Source organism: Schistocerca gregaria, chromosome 10, assembly GCF_023897955.1.
Source record: "Schistocerca gregaria isolate iqSchGreg1 chromosome 10, iqSchGreg1.2, whole genome shotgun sequence".
NCBI lineage: Eukaryota > Metazoa > Arthropoda > Insecta > Orthoptera > Acrididae > Schistocerca > Schistocerca gregaria.
Window position 1 is genome coordinate 104,458,050 of NC_064929.1, and position 17,452 is coordinate 104,475,501.

A 17,452-nucleotide genomic window follows, 5' to 3' on the forward strand; every position below is an offset into this window, starting at 1 on the left:
CTGTCACTAGCGTGAGCGTCGTGGAAAGTCGGAAAAGTCGGCTGCGAGGGTGAGTGCCAAGTTTGGGGAGCGTTTCGTAGTATGCGCAGTGCAATGGAGACGCGGAAACTTGTTGTGGCCCAGTGTTTTGCAGTTGGGCGACAAGATTGGTACACAGTAGTAAAGAGCGAGGCACTGAGTTGGCATGAATAATGGAGTGCACAATGGGGCTCGAGATGTGTTTGTTACCTCAGGTTCTGTATGATTGTCGACAAGGAGTGAAAACGGAGCAATTTGTGACGGCTCTTTCAATTTAAGACATTAAAAACAGACGGAATTTGCATTTGTAATACCAGAGCATCGAAACTACTTGGAACTTTTGTGTATATGAACGGGTCCGCGCCTTTGTACTCTGCTCCCTTTACAACTACAAACCAACCAACCATCGTGTCCGTGCGCATCTGAGTCGCAAAGAATGGGGAATAGCGCAGTTTGCTCGTGCATGGGGCGTAGCTCAGTTGGTAGAGCGTTCGCTTGGCATATGAAAGGTCCAGGGTTCAAGCCGCGGCGCCTCCATTTTTTGTGGTCAATGCATGGTAAGTGTTGGTCTCGGCGAACCTAAAGGCACGCAAGATGTTGCAAAGCCAGCGTCACAGACTGATATGATGTATACTGACGTAAGGAGAGCAAAATGTAAGTGTGGGGACCGGCTGTTATCGAGGTGTCATCGAGTGCAGATCTATCTTAGGTATCGCGGCTTAACCTCATTGAAGTCTAGAGTGTGGACAACATGTTGGTCTTACTCAGAGCGGTGTCCGAATTCTATTTTCGACGTTATACGTGCCACTTTCATTGTGGCCAATTACGATTCGATACAGAATGCACGAAACCTGAAAGACACCCTAACGGATACATAGAGAGTAGTGTTTGTCTGCTGAATAATGGGAGTGCAAGGGTCTGTGTCGTCTATATGGCTGTAGGTAGCACCATTAGCCTTCGGGGGGGCGGGCGTAGCTCAGATGGTAGAGCGCTCGCTTAGTATGCGAAAGGTACTGGGATCAATTCCCAGTGCCTCCAGAATTTTTAACACACCTACATGCGCTCCTTGATATGCAAGTGGAATAATTCACAGCCAGCAGATGTGTCTAGGAAGATACAAGCTTGCGCCGAGTTCACGTAAATCCCACTGCACATTCCTATTCTTTGCGTGCAAGTCAGCTGCTACTGGTGTTGCTAGTTGTGACTGCTGATAACAGATGCCGTAGCAATCAATTCATGGAGTGAGTTGTATGTTTTGCGATAGTCTGTCTCTGACAAGCAAGCACAGGTGACATAGGTGCGAACACAGGAAGCTTGCAGACCCTCGCTGCCTGCAGACACCGAGCAGCCACACTAGGAGGGCGGCCTAAGCCGTAGGCGAAATGTGCTCATTCGCTTTGGCGCGACGTCGAACTATAAATAATGCTGTCACTAGCGTGAGCGTCGTGGAAAGTCGGAAAAGTCGGCTGCGAGGGTGAGTGCCAAGTTTGGGGAGCGTTTCGTAGTATGCGCAGTGCAATGGAGACGCGGAAACTTGTTGTGGCCCAGTGTTTTGCAGTTGGACGACAAGATTGGTACACAGTTGTAAAGAGCGAGGCACTGAGTTGGCATGAATAATGGAGTGCACAATGGGGCTCGAGATGTGTTTGTTACCTCAGGTGCTGTATGATTGTCGACAAAGAGTGAAAACGGAGCAATTTGTGACGGCTCTTTCAATTTAAGACGTTAAAAACAGACGGAATTTGCATTTGTAATACCAGAGCATCGAAACTACTTGGAACTTTTGTGTATATGAACGGGTCCGCGCCTTTGTACTCTGCTCCCTTCACCGCTACAAACCAACCAACCATCGTGTCCGTGCGCATCTGAGTCGCAAAGAATGGGGAATAGCGCAGTTTGCTCGTGCATGAGGCGTAGCTCAGTTGGTAGAGCGTTCGCTTCGCATTTGTGAAAGGTCCAGGGTTCAAGCCGCGGCGCCTCCATTTTTTGTGTTCAGTGCATGGTAAGTGTTGGTCGCGGCGAACCTAAAGGCACGCAAGATGTTGCAAAGCCAGCGTCACAGACTGATATGATGTATACTGACGTAAGGAGAGCAAGATGTAAGTTTGGGGACCGGCTGTTATCGAGGTGTCATCGAGTGCAGATCTGTCTTAGGTATCGCGGCTTAACCTCATTGAAGTCTAGAGGGTGGACAACACGTTGGTCTTACTCAGAGCGGTGTCCCAATTCTATTTTCGACGTTATACGTGCCACTTTCATTGTGGCCAACTACGATTCGATACAGAATGCACGAAACCTGAAAGACACCCTAACGGATACATAGAGAGTAGTGTTTGTCTGCTGAATAATGGGAGTGCAAGGGTCTGTGTCGTCTATATGGCTGTATGTAGCACCATTAGTCTTCGGGGGGGGGCGGGCATAGCTCAGATGGTAGAGCGTTCGATTAGTATGCTAGAGGTACTGGGATCGATACCCAGTGCCTCCTGAATTTTTAACACACCTACATGCGCTCCTTGATATGCAAGTGGAATAATTCACAGCCAGCAGATGTGTCTAGGAAGATACAAGCTTGCGCCGAGTTCACGTAAATCCCACTGCACATTCCTATTCTTTGCGTGCAGTCAGCTGCTACTGGTGTTGCTAGTTGTGACTGCTGATAACAGATGCCGTAGCAATCAATTCATGGAGTGAGTTGTATGTTTTGCGATAGTCTGTCTGTGACAAGCAAGCACAGGTGACATAGGTGCGAACACAGGAAGCTTGCAGACCCTCGCTGCCTGCAGACACCGAGCAGCCACACTAGGAGGGCGGCCTAAGCCGTAGGCGAAATGTGCTCATTCGCTTTGGCGCGACGTCGAACTATAAATAATGCTGTCACTAGCGTGAGCGTTGCGAGAGCGTCGTGGAAAGTCGGAAAAGTCGGCTGCGAGGGTGAGTGCCAAGTTTGGGGAGCGTTTCGTAGTATGCGCAGTGCAATGGAGACGCGGAAACTTGTTGTGGCTCAGTGTTTTGCAGTTGGACGACAAGATTGGTACACAGTAGTAAAGAGCGAGGCACTGAGTTGGCATGAATAATGGAGTGCACAATGGGGCTCGAGATGTGTTTGTTACCTCAGGTGCTGTATGATTGTCGACAAGGAGTGAAAACGGAGCAATTTGTGACGGCTCTTTCAAATTAAGACGTTAAAAACAGACGGAATTTGCATTTGTAATACCAGAGCATCGCAACTACTTGGAACTTTTGTGTATATGAACGGGTCCGCGCCTTTGTACTCTGCTCCCTTCACCGCTACAAACCAACCAACCATCGTGTCCGTGCGCATCTGAGTCGCAAAGAATGGGGAATAGCGCAGTTTGCTCGTGTATGGGGCGTAGCGCAGTTGGTAGAGCGTTCGCTTGGCATGTGAAAGGTTCAGGGTTCAAGCCGCGGCGCCACAATTTTTTGTGGTCAGTGCATGGTAAGTGTTGGTCGCGGCGAACCTAAAGGCACGCAAGATGTTGCAAAGCCAGCGTCACAGACTGGTATGATGTATACTGACGTAAGGAGAGCAAGATGTAAGTGTGGGGACCGGCTGTTATCGAGGTGTCATCTAGTGCAGATCTGTCTTAGGTATCGCGGCTTAACCTCATTGAAGTCTAGAGGGTGGACAACACGTTGGCCTTACTCAGAGCGGTGTCCGAATTCTATTTTCGACGTTATACGTGCCACTTTCAATGTGGACAACTACGATTCGATACAGAATGCACGAAACCTGAAAGACACCCTAACGGATACATAGAGAGTAGTGTTTGTCTGCTGAATAATGGGAGTGCAAGGGTCTGTGTCGTCTATATGGCTGTATGTAGCACCATTAGTCTTCGGGGGGGCGGGCGTAGCTCAGATGGTAGAGCGCTCGCTTAGTATGCGAGAGGTACTGGGCTCAATACCCAGTGCCTCCAGAATATTTAACACACCTACATGCGCACCTTGCCATGCAAGTGGAATAATTCGCAGGCAGCAAATGTGTCTACGAAGATACAAGCTTGCGCCGAGTTCACGTAAATCCCACTGCACATTCCTATTCTTTGCGTGCAAGTCAGCTGCTACTGGTGTTGCTAGTTGTGACTGCTGATAACAGATGCCGTAGCAATCAATTGATGGAGTGAGTTGTATGTTTTGCGATAGTCTGTCTGTGACAAGCAAGCACAGGTAACATAGGTGCGAACACAGGAAGCTTGCAGACCCTCGCTGCCTGCAGACACCGAGCAGCCACACTAGGAGGGCGGCCTAAGCCGTAGGCGAAATGTGCTCATTCGCTTTGGCGCGACGTCGAACTATAAATAATGCTGTCACTAGCGTGAGCGTTGCGAGAGCGTTGTGGAAAGTCGGAAAAGTCGGCTGCGAGGGTGCGTGCCAAGTTTGGGGAGCGTTTCGTAGTATGCGCAGTGCAATGGAGACGCGGAAACTTGTTGTGGCCCAGTGTTTTGCAGTTGGACGACAAGATTGGTACACAGTAGTAAAGAGCGAGGCACTGAGTTGGCATGAATAATGGAGTGCACAATGGGGCTCGAGATGTGTTTGTTACCTCAGGTGCTGTATGATTGTCGACAAGGAGTGAAAACGGAGCAATTTGTGAGGGCTCTTTCAAATTAAGACGTTAAAAACAGACGGAATTTGCATTTGTAATACCAGAGCATCGAAACTACTTGGAACTTTTGTGTATATGAACGGGTCCGCGCCTTTGTACTCTGCTCCCTTCACCGCTACAAACCAATCAACCATCGTGTCCGTGCGCATCTGAGTCGCAAAGAATGGGGAATAGCGCAGTTTGTTCGTGCATGGGGCGTAGCTCAGTAGGTAGAGCGTTCGCTTGGCATGCGAAAGGTCGAGGGTTCAACCCGCGGCGCCTCTATTTTTTGTGGTCAGTGCATGGTAAGTGTTGGTCGCGGCGAACCTAAAGGCACGCAAGATGTTGCAAAGCCAGCGTCACAGACTGGTATGATGTATACTGACGTAAGGAGAGCAAGATGTAAGTGTGGGGACCGGCTGTTATCGAGGTGTCATCTAGTGCAGATCTGTCTTAGGTATCGCGGCTTAACCTCATTGAAGTCTAGAGGGTGGACAACACGTTGGTCTTACTCAGAGCGGTGTCCGAATTCTATTTTCGACGTTATACGTGCCACTTTCATTGTGGCCAACTACGATTCGATACAGAATGCACGAAACCTGAAAGACACCCTAACGGATACATAGAGAGTAGTGTTTGTCTGCTGAATAATGGGAGTGCAAGGGTCTGTGTCGTCTATATGGCTGTATGTAGCACCATTAGCCTTCGGGGGGGCGGGCGTAGCTCAGATGGTAGAGCGCTCGCTTAGTATGCGAGAGGTACTGGGCTCAATACCCAGTGCCTCCAGAATATTTAACACACCTACATACGCACCTTGCCATGCAAGTGGAATAATTCGCAGGCAGCAGATGTGTCTAGGAAGATACAAGCTTGCGCCGAGTTCACGTAAATCCCACTGCACATTCATATTCTTTGCGTGCAAGTCAGCTGCTACTGGTGTTGCTAGTTGTGACTGCTGATAACAGATGCCGTAGCAATCAATTCATGGAGTGAGTTGTATGTTTTGCGATAGTCTGTCTCTGACAAGCAAGCACAGGTGACATAGGTGCGAACACAGGAAGCTTGCAGACCCTCGCTGCCTGCAGACACCGAGCAGCCACACTAGGAGGGCGGCCTAAGCCGTAGGCGAAATGTGCTCATTCGCTTTGGCGCGACGTCGAACTATAAATAATGCTGTCACTAGCGTGAGCGTCGTGGAAAGTCGGAAAAGTCGGCTGCGAGGGTGAGTGCCAAGTTTGGGGAGCGTTTCGTAGTATGCGCAGTGCAATGGAGACGCGGAAACTTGTTGTGTCTCAGTGTTTTGCAGTTGGACGACAAGATTGGTACACAGTAGTAAAGAGCGAGGCACTGAGTTGGCATGAATAATGGAGTGCACAATGGGGCTCGAGATGTGTTTGTTACCTCAGGTGCTGTGTGATTGTCGACAAGGAGTGAAAACGGAGCAATTTGTGACGGCTCTTTCAACTTAAGACATTAAAAACAGACGGAGTTTGCATTTGTAATACCAGAGCATCGAAACTACTTGGAACTTTTGTGTATATGAACGGGTCCGCGCCTTTGTACTCTGCTCCCTTTACAACTACAAACCAACCAACCATCGTGTCCATGCGCATCTGAGTGGCAAAGAATGGGGAATAGCGCAGTTTGCTCGTGCATGGGGCGTAGCTCAGTTGGTAGAGCGTTCGCTTGGCATATGAAAGGTCCAGGGTTCAAGCCGCGGCGGCTCCATTTTTTGTGGTCAATGCATGGTATGTGTTGGTCTCGGCGAACCTAAAGGCACGCAAGATGTTGCAAAGCCAGCGTCACAGACTGATATGATGTATACTGACGTAAGGAGAGCAAGATGTAAGTGTGGGGACCGGCTGTTATCGAGGTGTCATCGAGTGCAGATCTGTCTTAGGTATCGCGGCTTAACCTCATTGAAGTCTAGAGTGTGGACAACATGTTGGTCTTACTCAGAGCGGTGTCCGAATTCTATTTTCGACGTTATACGTGCCACTTTCATTGTGGCCAACTACGATTCGATACAGAATGCACGAAACCTGAAAGACACCCTAACGGATACATAGAGAGTAGTGTTTGTCTGCTGAATAATGGGAGTGCAAGGGTCTGTGTCGTCTATATGGCTGTATGTAGCACCATTAGTCTTCGGGGGGGCGGGCGTAGCTCAGATGGTAGAGCGCTCGCTTAGTATGCGAGAGGTACTGGGATCAATAACCAGTGCCTCCAGAATTTTTAACACACCTACATGCGCTCCTTGATATGCAAGTGGAATAATTCACAGCCAGCAGATGTGTCTAGGAAGATACAAGCTTGCGCCGAGTTCACGTAAATCCCACTGCACATTCCTATTCTTTGCGTGCAAGTCAGCTGCTACTGGTGTTGCTAGTTGTGACTGCTGATAACAGATGCCGTAGCAATCAATTCATGGAGTGAGTTGTATGTTTTGCGATAGTCTGTCTCTGACAAGCAAGCACAGGTGACATAGGTGCGAACACAGGAAGCTTGCAGACCCTCGCTGCCTGCAGACACGGAGCAGCCACACTAGGAGGGCGGCCTAAGCCGTAGGCGAAATGTGCTCATTCGCTTTGGCGCGACGTCGAACTATAAATAATGCTGTTACTAGCGTGAGCGTCGTGGAAAGTCGGAAAAGTCGGCTGCGAGGGTGAGTGCCAAGTTTGGGGAGCGTATCGTAGTATGCGCAGTGCAATGGAGACGCGGAAACTTGTTGTGGCCCAGTGTTTTTTCAGTTGGACAACAAGATTGGTACACAGTAGTAAAGAGCGAGGCACTGAGTTGGCATGAATAATGGAGTGCACAATGGGGCTCGAGATGTGTTTGTTACCTCAGGTGCTGTATGATTGTCGACAAGGAGTGAAAACGGAGCAATTTGTGACGGCTCTTTCAATTTAAGACGTTAAAAACAGACGGAATTTGCATTTGTAATACCAGAGCATCGAAACTACTTGGAACTTTTGTGTTTATGAACGGGTCCGCGCCTTTGTACTCTGCTCCCTTTACAACTACAAACCAACCAACCATCGTGTCCTTGCGCATCTGAGTCGCAAAGAATGGGGAATAGCGCAGTTTGCTCGTGTATGGGGCGTAGCGCAGTTGGTAGAGCGTTCGCTTGGCATATGAAAGGTTCAGGGTTCAAGCCGCGGCGCCACCATTTTTTGTGGTTAGTGCATGGTAAGTGTTGGTCGCGGCGAACCTAAAGGCACGCAAGATGTTGCAAAGCCAGCGTCACAGACTGGTATGATGTATACTGACGTAAGGAGAGCAAGATGTAAGTGTGGGGACCGGCTGTTATCGAGGTGTCATCTAGTGCAGATCTGTCTTAGGTATCGCGGCTTAACCTCATTGAAGTCTAGAGGGTGGACTACACGTTGGTCTTACTCAGAGCGGTGTCCGAATTCTATTTTCGACGTTATACGTGCCACTTTCAATGTGGCCAACTACGATTCGATACAGAATGCACGAAACCTGAAAGACACCCTAACGGATACATAGAGAGTAGTGTTTGTCTGCTGAATAATGGGAGTGCAAGGGTCTGTGTCGTCTATATGGCTGTATGTAGCACCATTAGTCTTCGGGGGGGCGGGCGTAGCTCAGATGGTAGAGCGCTCGCTTAGTATGCGAGAGGTACTGGGCTCAATACCCAGTGCCTCCAGAATATTTAACACACCTACATGCGCACCTTGCCATGCAAGTGGGATAATTCGCAGGCAGCAAATGTGTCTACGAAGATACAAGCTTGCGCCGAGTTCACGTAAATCCCACTGCACATTCCTATTCTTTGCGTGCAAGTCAGCTGCTACTGGTGTTGCTAGTTGTGACTGCTGATAACAGATGCCGTAGCAATCAATTCATGGAGTGAGTTGTATGTTTTGCGATAGTCTGTCTCTGACAAGCAAGCACAGGTGACATAGGTGCGAACACAGGAAGCTTGCAGACCCTCGCTGCCTGCAGACACCAAGCAGCCACACTAGGAGGGCGGCCTAAGCCGTAGGCGAAATGTGCTCATTCGCTTTGGCGCGACGTCGAACTATAAATAATGCTGTCACTAGCGTGAGCGTCGTGGAAAGTTGGAAAAGTCGGCTGCGAGGGTGAGTGCCAAATTTGGGGAGCGTTTCGTAGTATGCGCAGTGCAATGGAGACGCGGAAACTTGTTGTGGCCCAGTGTTTTGCAGTTGGACGACAAGATTGGTACACAGTAGTAAAGAGCGAGGCACTGAGTTGGCATGAATAATGGAGTGCACAATGGGGCTCGAGATGTGTTTGTTACCTCAGGTGCTGTATGATTGTCGACAAGGAGTGAAAACGGAGCAATTTGTGACGGCTCTTTCAATTTAAGACATTAAAAACAGACGGAATTTGCATTTGTAATACCAGAGCATCGAAACTACTTGGAACTTTTGTGTATATGAACGGGTCCGCGCCTTTGTACTCTGCTCCCTTTACAACTACAAACCAACCAACCATCGTGTCCGTGCGCATCTGAGTCGCAAAGAATGGGGAATAGCGCAGTTTGCTCGTGCATGGGGCGTAGCTCAGTTGGTAGAGCGTTCGCTTGGCGTGTGAAAGGTCCAGGGTTCAAGCCGCGACGCCTCCATTTTTTGTGGTCAGTGCATGGTAAGTGTTGGTCGCGGCGAACCTAAAGGCACGCAAGATGTTGCAAAGCCAGCGTCACAGACTGATATGATGTACACTGACGTAAGGAGAGCAAGATGTAAGTGTGGAGACCGGCTGTTATCGAGGTGTCATCGAGTGCAGATCTGTCTTAGGTATCGCGGCTTAACCTCATTGAAGTCTAGAGTGTGGACAACATGTTGGTCTTACTCAGAGCGGTGTCCGAATTCTATTTTCGACGTTATACGTGCCACTTTCATTGTGGCCAACTACGATTCGATACAGAATGCACGAAACCTGAAAGACACCCTAACGGATACATAGAGAGTAGTGTTTGTCTGCTGAATAATGGGAGTGCAAGGGTCTGTGTCGTCTATATGGCTGTATGTAGCACCATTAGTCTTCGGGGGGGCGGGCGTAGCTCAGATGGTAGAGCGCTCGCTTAGTATGCGAGAGGTACTGGGATCAATACCCAATGCCTCCAGAATTTTTAACACACCTACATGCGCTCCTTGATATGCAAGTGGAATAATTCACAGCCAGCAGATGTGTCTAGGAAGATACAAGCTTGCGCCGAGTTCACGTAAATCCCACTGCACATTCCTATTCTTTGCGTGCAAGTCAGCTGCTACTGGTGTTGCTAGTTGTGACTGCTGATAACAGATGCCGTAGCAATCAATTCATGGAGTGAGTTGTATGTTTTGCGATAGTCTGTCTCTGACAAGCAAGCACAGGTGACATAGGTGCGAACACAGGAAGCTTGCAGACCCTCGCTGCCTGCAGACACCGAGCAGCCACACTAGGAGGGCGGCCTAAGCCGTAGGCGAAATGTGCTCATTCGCTTTGGCGCGACGTCGAACTATAAATAATGCTGTTACTAGCGTGAGCGTCGTGGAAAGTCGGAAAAGTCGGCTGCGAGGGTGAGTGCCAAGTTTGGGGAGCGTTTCGTAGTATGCGCAGTGCAATGGAGACGCGGAAACTTGTTGTGGCCCAGTGTTTTTTCAGTTGGACGACAAGATTGGTACACAGTAGTAAAGAGCGAGGCACTGAGTTGGCATGAATAATGGAGTGCACAATGGGGCTCGAGATGTGTTTGTTACCTCAGGTGCTGTATGATTGTCGACAAGGAGTGAAAACGGAGCAATTTGTGACGGCTCTTTCAATTTAAGACGTTAAAAACAGACGGAATTTGCATTTGTAATACCAGAGCATCGAAACTACTTGGAACTTTTGTGTATATGAACGGGTCCGCGCCTTTGTACTCTGCTCCCTTTACAACTACAAACCAACCAACCATCGTGTCCTTGCGCATCTGAGCTGCAAAGAATGGGGAATAGCGCAGTTTGCTCGTGTATGGGGCGTAGCGCAGTTGGTAGAGCGTTCGCTTGGCATATGAAAGGTTCAGGGTTCAAGCCGCGGCGCCACCATTTTTTGTGGTTAGTGCATGGTAAGTGTTGGTCTCGGCGAACCTAAAGGCACGCAAGATGTTGCAAAGCCAGCGTCACAGACTGGTATGATGTATACTGACGTAAGGAGAGCAAGATGTAAGTGTGGGGACCGGCTGTTATCGAGGTGTCATCTAGTGCAGATCTGTCTTAGGTATCGCGGCTTAACCTCATTGAAGTCTAGAGGAAGGACAACACGTTGGTCTTACTCAGAGCGGTGTCCGAATTCTATTTTCGACGTTATACGTGCCACTTTCAATGTGGCCAACTACGATTCGATACAGAATGCACGAAACCTGAAAGACACCCTAACGGATACATAGAGAGTAGTGTTTGTCTGCTGAATAATGGGAGTGCAAGGGTCTGTGTCGTCTATATGGCTGTATGTAGCACCATTAGTCTTCGGGGGGGCGGGCGTAGCTCAGATGGTAGAGCGCTCGCTTAGTATGCGAGAGGTACTGGGCTCAATACCCAGTGCCTCCAGAATATTTAACACACCTACATGCGCACCTTGCCATGCAAGTGGGATAATTCGCAGGCAGCAAATGTGTCTACGAAGATACAAGCTTGCGCCGAGTTCACGTAAATCCCACTGCACATTCCTATTCTTTGCGTGCAAGTCAGCTGCTACTGGTGTTGCTAGTTGTGACTGCTGATAACAGATGCCGTAGCAATCAATTCATGGAGTGAGTTGTATGTTTTGCGATAGTCTGTCTCTGACAAGCAAGCACAGGTGACATAGGTGCGAACACAGGAAGCTTGCAGACCCTCGCTGCCTGCAGACACCAAGCAGCCACACTAGGAGGGCGGCCTAAGCCGTAGGCGAAATGTGCTCATTCGCTTTGGCGCGACGTCGAACTATAAATAATGCTGTCACTAGCGTGAGCGTCGTGGAAAGTTGGAAAAGTCGGCTGCGAGGGTGAGTGCCAAATTTGGGGAGCGTTTCGTAGTATGCGCAGTGCAATGGAGACGCGGAAACTTGTTGTGGCCCAGTGTTTTGCAGTTGGACGACAAGATTGGTACACAGTAGTAAAGAGCGAGGCACTGAGTTGGCATGAATAATGGAGTGCACAATGGGGCTCGAGATGTGTTTGTTACCTCAGGTGCTGTATGATTGTCGACAAGGAGTGAAAACGGAGCAATTTGTGACGGCTCTTTCAATTTAAGACATTAAAAACAGACGGAATTTGCATTTGTAATACCAGAGCATCGAAACTACTTGGAACTTTTGTGTATATGAACGGGTCCGCGCCTTTGTACTCTGCTCCCTTTACAACTACAAACCAACCAACCATCGTGTCCGTGCGCATCTGAGTCGCAAAGAATGGGGAATAGCGCAGTTTGTTCGTGCATGGGGCGTAGCTCAGTTGGTAGAGCGTTCGCTTGGCGTGTGAAAGGTCCAGGGTTCAAGCCGCGACGCCTCCATTTTTTGTGGTCAGTGCATGGTAAGTGTTGGTCGCGGCGAACCTAAAGGCACGCAAGATGTTGCAAAGCCAGCGTCACAGACTGATATGCTGTACACTGACGTAAGGAGAGCAAGATGTAAGTGTGGGGACCGGCTGTTATCGAGGTGTCATCGAGTGCAGATCTGTCTTAGGTATCGCGGCTTAACCTCATTGAAGTCTAGAGTGTGGACAACATGTTGGTCTTACTCAGAGCGGTGTCCGAATTCTATTTTCGACGTTATACGTGCCACTTTCATTGTGGCCAACTACGATTCGATACAGAATGCACGAAACCTGAAAGACACCCTAACGGATACATAGAGAGTAGTGTTTGTCTGCTGAATAATGGGAGTGCAAGGGTCTGTGTCGTCTATATGGCTGTATGTAGCACCATTAGTCTTCGGGGGGGCGGGCGTAGCTCAGATAGTAGAGCGCTCGCTTAGTATGCGAGAGGTACTGGGATCAATACCCAGTGCCTCCTGAATTTTTAACACACCTACATGCGCTCCTTGATATGCAAGTGGAATAATTCACAGCCAGCAGATGTGTCTAGGAAGATACAAGCTTGCGCCGAGTTCACGTAAATCCCACTGCACATTCCTATTCTTTGCGTGCAAGTCAGCTGCTACTGGTGTTGCTAGTTGTGACTGCTGATAACAGATGCCGTAGCAATCAATTCATGGAGTGAGTTGTATGTTTTGCGATAGTCTGTCTCTGACAAGCAAGCACAGGTGACATAGGTGCGAACACAGGAAGCTTGCAGACCCTCGCTGCCTGCAGACACCGAGCAGCCACACTAGGAGGGCGGCCTAAGCCGTAGGCGAAATGTGCTCATTCGCTTTGGCGCGACGTCGAACTATAAATAATGCTGTTACTAGCGTGAGCGTCGTGGAAAGTCGGAAAAGTCGGCTGCGAGGGTGAGTGCCAAGTTTGGGGAGCGTTTCGTAGTATGCGCAGTGCAATGGAGACGCGGAAACTTGTTGTGGCCCAGTGTTTTTGCAGTTGGACGACAAGATTGGTACACAGTAGTAAAGAGCGAGGCACTGAGTTGGCATGAATAATGGAGTGCACAATGGGGCTCGAGATGTGTTTGTTACCTCAGGTTCTGTATGATTGTCGACAAGGAGTGAAAACGGAGCAATTTGTGACGGCTCTTTCAATTTAAGACGTTAAAAACAGACGGAATTTGCATTTGTAATACCAGAGCATCGAAACTACTTGGAACTTTTGTGTATATGAACGGGTCCGCGCCTTTGTACTCTGCTCCCTTTACAACTACAAACCAACCAACCATCGTGTCCTTGCGCATCTGAGCTGCAAGGAATGGGGAATAGCGCAGTTTGCTCGTGTATGGGGCGTAGCGCAGTTGGTAGAGCGTTCGCTTGGCATATGAAAGGTTCAGGGTTCAAGCCGCGGCGCCACCATTTTTTGTGGTTAGTGCATGGTAAGTGTTGGTCTCGGCGAACCTAAAGGCACGCAAGATGTTGCAAAGCCAGCGTCACAGACTGGTATGATGTATACTGACGTAAGGAGAGCAAGATGTAAGTGTGGGGACCGGCTGTTATCGAGGTGTCATCTAGTGCAGATCTGTCTTAGGTATCGCGGCTTAACCTCATTGAAGTCTAGAGGAAGGACAACACGTTGGTCTTACTCAGAGCGGTGTCCGAATTCTATTTTCGACGTTATACGTGCCACTTTCAATGTGGCCAACTACGATTCGATACAGAATGCACGAAACCTGAAAGACACCCTAACGGATACATAGAGAGTAGTGTTTGTCTGCTGAATAATGGGAGTGCAAGGGTCTGTGTCGTCTATATGGCTGTATGTAGCACCATTAGTCTTCGGGGGGGCGGGCGTAGCTCAGATGGTAGAGCGCTCGCTTAGTATGCGAGAGGTACTGGGCTCAATACCCAGTGCCTCCAGAATATTTAACACACCTACATGCGCACCTTGCCATGCAAGTGGGATAATTCGCAGGCAGCAAATGTGTCTACGAAGATACAAGCTTGCGCCGAGTTCACGTAAATCCCACTGCACATTCCTATTCTTTGCGTGCAAGTCAGCTGCTACTGGTGTTGCTAGTTGTGACTGCTGATAACAGATGCCGTAGCAATCAATTCATGGAGTGAGTTGTATGTTTTGCGATAGTCTGTCTCTGACAAGCAAGCACAGGTGACATAGGTGCGAACACAGGAAGCTTGCAGACCCTCGCTGCCTGCAGACACCAAGCAGCCACACTAGGAGGGCGGCCTAAGCCGTAGGCGAAATGTGCTCATTCGCTTTGGCGCGACGTCGAACTATAAATAATGCTGTCACTAGCGTGAGCGTCGTGGAAAGTTGGAAAAGTCGGCTGCGAGGGTGAGTGCCAAATTTGGGGAGCGTTTCGTAGTATGCGCAGTGCAATGGAGACGCGGAAACTTGTTGTGGCCCAGTGTTTTGCAGTTGGACGACAAGATTGGTACACAGTAGTAAAGAGCGAGGCACTGAGTTGGCATGAATAATGGAGTGCACAATGGGGCTCGAGATGTGTTTGTTACCTCAGGTGCTGTATGATTGTCGACAAGGAGTGAAAACGGAGCAATTTGTGACGGCTCTTTCAATTTAAGACATTAAAAACAGACGGAATTTGCATTTGTAATACCAGAGCATCGAAACTACTTGGAACTTTTGTGTATATGAACGGGTCCGCGCCTTTGTACTCTGCTCCCTTTACAACTACAAACCAACCAACCATCGTGTCCGTGCGCATCTGAGTCGCAAAGAATGGGGAATAGCGCAGTTTGTTCGTGCATGGGGCGTAGCTCAGTTGGTAGAGCGTTCGCTTGGCGTGTGAAAGGTCCAGGGTTCAAGCCGCGACGCCTCCATTTTTTGTGGTCAGTGCATGGTAAGTGTTGGTCGTGGCGAACCTAAAGGCACGCAAGATGTTGCAAAGCCAGCGTCACAGACTGATATGCTGTACACTGACGTAAGGAGAGCAAGATGTAAGTGTGGGGACCGGCTGTTATCGAGGTGTCATCGAGTGCAGATCTGTCTTAGGTATCGCGGCTTAACCTCATTGAAGTCTAGAGTGTGGACAACATGTTGGTCTTACTCAGAGCGGTGTCCGAATTCTATTTTCGACGTTATACGTGCCACTTTCATTGTGGCCAACTACGATTCGATACAGAATGCACGAAACCTGAAAGACACCCTAACGGATACATAGAGAGTAGTGTTTGTCTGCTGAATAATGGGAGTGCAAGGGTCTGTGTCGTCTATATGGCTGTATGTAGCACCATTAGTCTTCGGGGGGGCGGGCGTAGCTCAGATAGTAGAGCGCTCGCTTAGTATGCGAGAGGTACTGGGATCAATACCCAGTGCCTCCTGAATTTTTAACACACCTACATGCGCTCCTTGATATGCAAGTGGAATAATTCACAGCCAGCAGATGTGTCTAGGAAGATACAAGCTTGCGCCGAGTTCACGTAAATCCCACTGCACATTCCTATTCTTTGCGTGCAAGTCAGCTGCTACTGGTGTTGCTAGTTGTGACTGCTGATAACAGATGCCGTAGCAATCAATTCATGGAGTGAGTTGTATGTTTTGCGATAGTCTGTCTCTGACAAGCAAGCACAGGTGACATAGGTGCGAACACAGGAAGCTTGCAGACCCTCGCTGCCTGCAGACACCGAGCAGCCACACTAGGAGGGCGGCCTAAGCCGTAGGCGAAATGTGCTCATTCGCTTTGGCGCGACGTCGAACTATAAATAATGCTGTTACTAGCGTGAGCGTCGTGGAAAGTCGGAAAAGTCGGCTGCGAGGGTGAGTGCCAAGTTTGGGGAGCGTTTCGTAGTATGCGCAGTGCAATGGAGACGCGGAAACTTGTTGTGGCCCAGTGTTTTTGCAGTTGGACGACAAGATTGGTACACAGTAGTAAAGAGCGAGGCACTGAGTTGGCATGAATAATGGAGTGCACAATGGGGCTCGAGATGTGTTTGTTACCTCAGGTTCTGTATGATTGTCGACAAGGAGTGAAAACGGAGCAATTTGTGACGGCTCTTTCAATTTAAGACGTTAAAAACAGACGGAATTTGCATTTGTAATACCAGAGCATCGAAACTACTTGGAACTTTTGTGTATATGAACGGGTCCGCGCCTTTGTACTCTGCTCCCTTTACAACTACAAACCAACCAACCATCGTGTCCTTGCGCATCTGAGCTGCAAGGAATGGGGAATAGCGCAGTTTGCTCGTGTATGGGGCGTAGCGCAGTTGGTAGAGCGTTCGCTTGGCATATGAAAGGTTCAGGGTTCAAGCCGCGGCGCCACCATTTTTTGTGGTTAGTGCATGGTAAGTGTTGGTCGCGGCGAACCTAAAGGCACGCAAGATGTTGCAAAGCCAGCGTCACAGACTGGTATGATGTATACTGACGTAAGGAGAGCAAGATGTAAGTGTGGGGACCGGCTGTTATCGAGGTGTCATCTAGTGCAGATCTGTCTTAGGTATCGCGGCTTAACCTCATTGAAGTCTAGAGGGTGGACAACACGTTCGTCTTACTCAGAGCGGTGTCCGAATTCTATTTTCGACGTTATACGTGCCACTTTCAATGTGGCCAACTACGATTCGATACAGAATGCACGAAACCTGAAAGACACCCTAACGGATACATAGAGAGTAGTGTTTGTCTGCTGAATAATGGGAGTGCAAGGGTCTGTGTCGTCTATATGGCTGTATGTAGCACCATTAGTCTTCGGGGGGGCGGGCGTAGCTCAGATGGTAGAGCGCTCGCTTAGTATGCGAGAGGTACTGGGCTCAATACCCAGTGCCTCCAGAATATTTAACACACCTACATGCGCACCTTGCCATGCAAGTGGAATAATTCGCAGGCAGCAAATGTGTCTACGAAGATACAAGCTTGCGCCGAGTTCACGTAAATCCCACTGCACATTCCTATTCTTTGCGTGCAAGTCAGCTGCTACTGGTGTTGCTAGTTGTGACTGCTGATAACAGATGCCGTAGCAATCACTTCATGGAGTGAGTTGTATGTTTTGCGATAGTCTGTCTCTGACAAGCAAGCACAGGTGACATAGGTGCGAACACAGGAAGCTTGCAGACCCTCGCTGCCTGCAGACACCAAGCAGCCACACTAGGAGGGCGGCCTAAGCCGTAGGCGAAATGTGCTCATTCGCTTTGGCGCGACGTCGAACTATAAATAATGCTGTCGCTAGCGTGAGCGTCGTGGAAAGTCGGAAAAGTCGGCTGCGAGGGTGAGTGCCAAATTTGGGGAGCGTTTCGTAGTATGCGCAGTGCAATGGAGACGCGGAA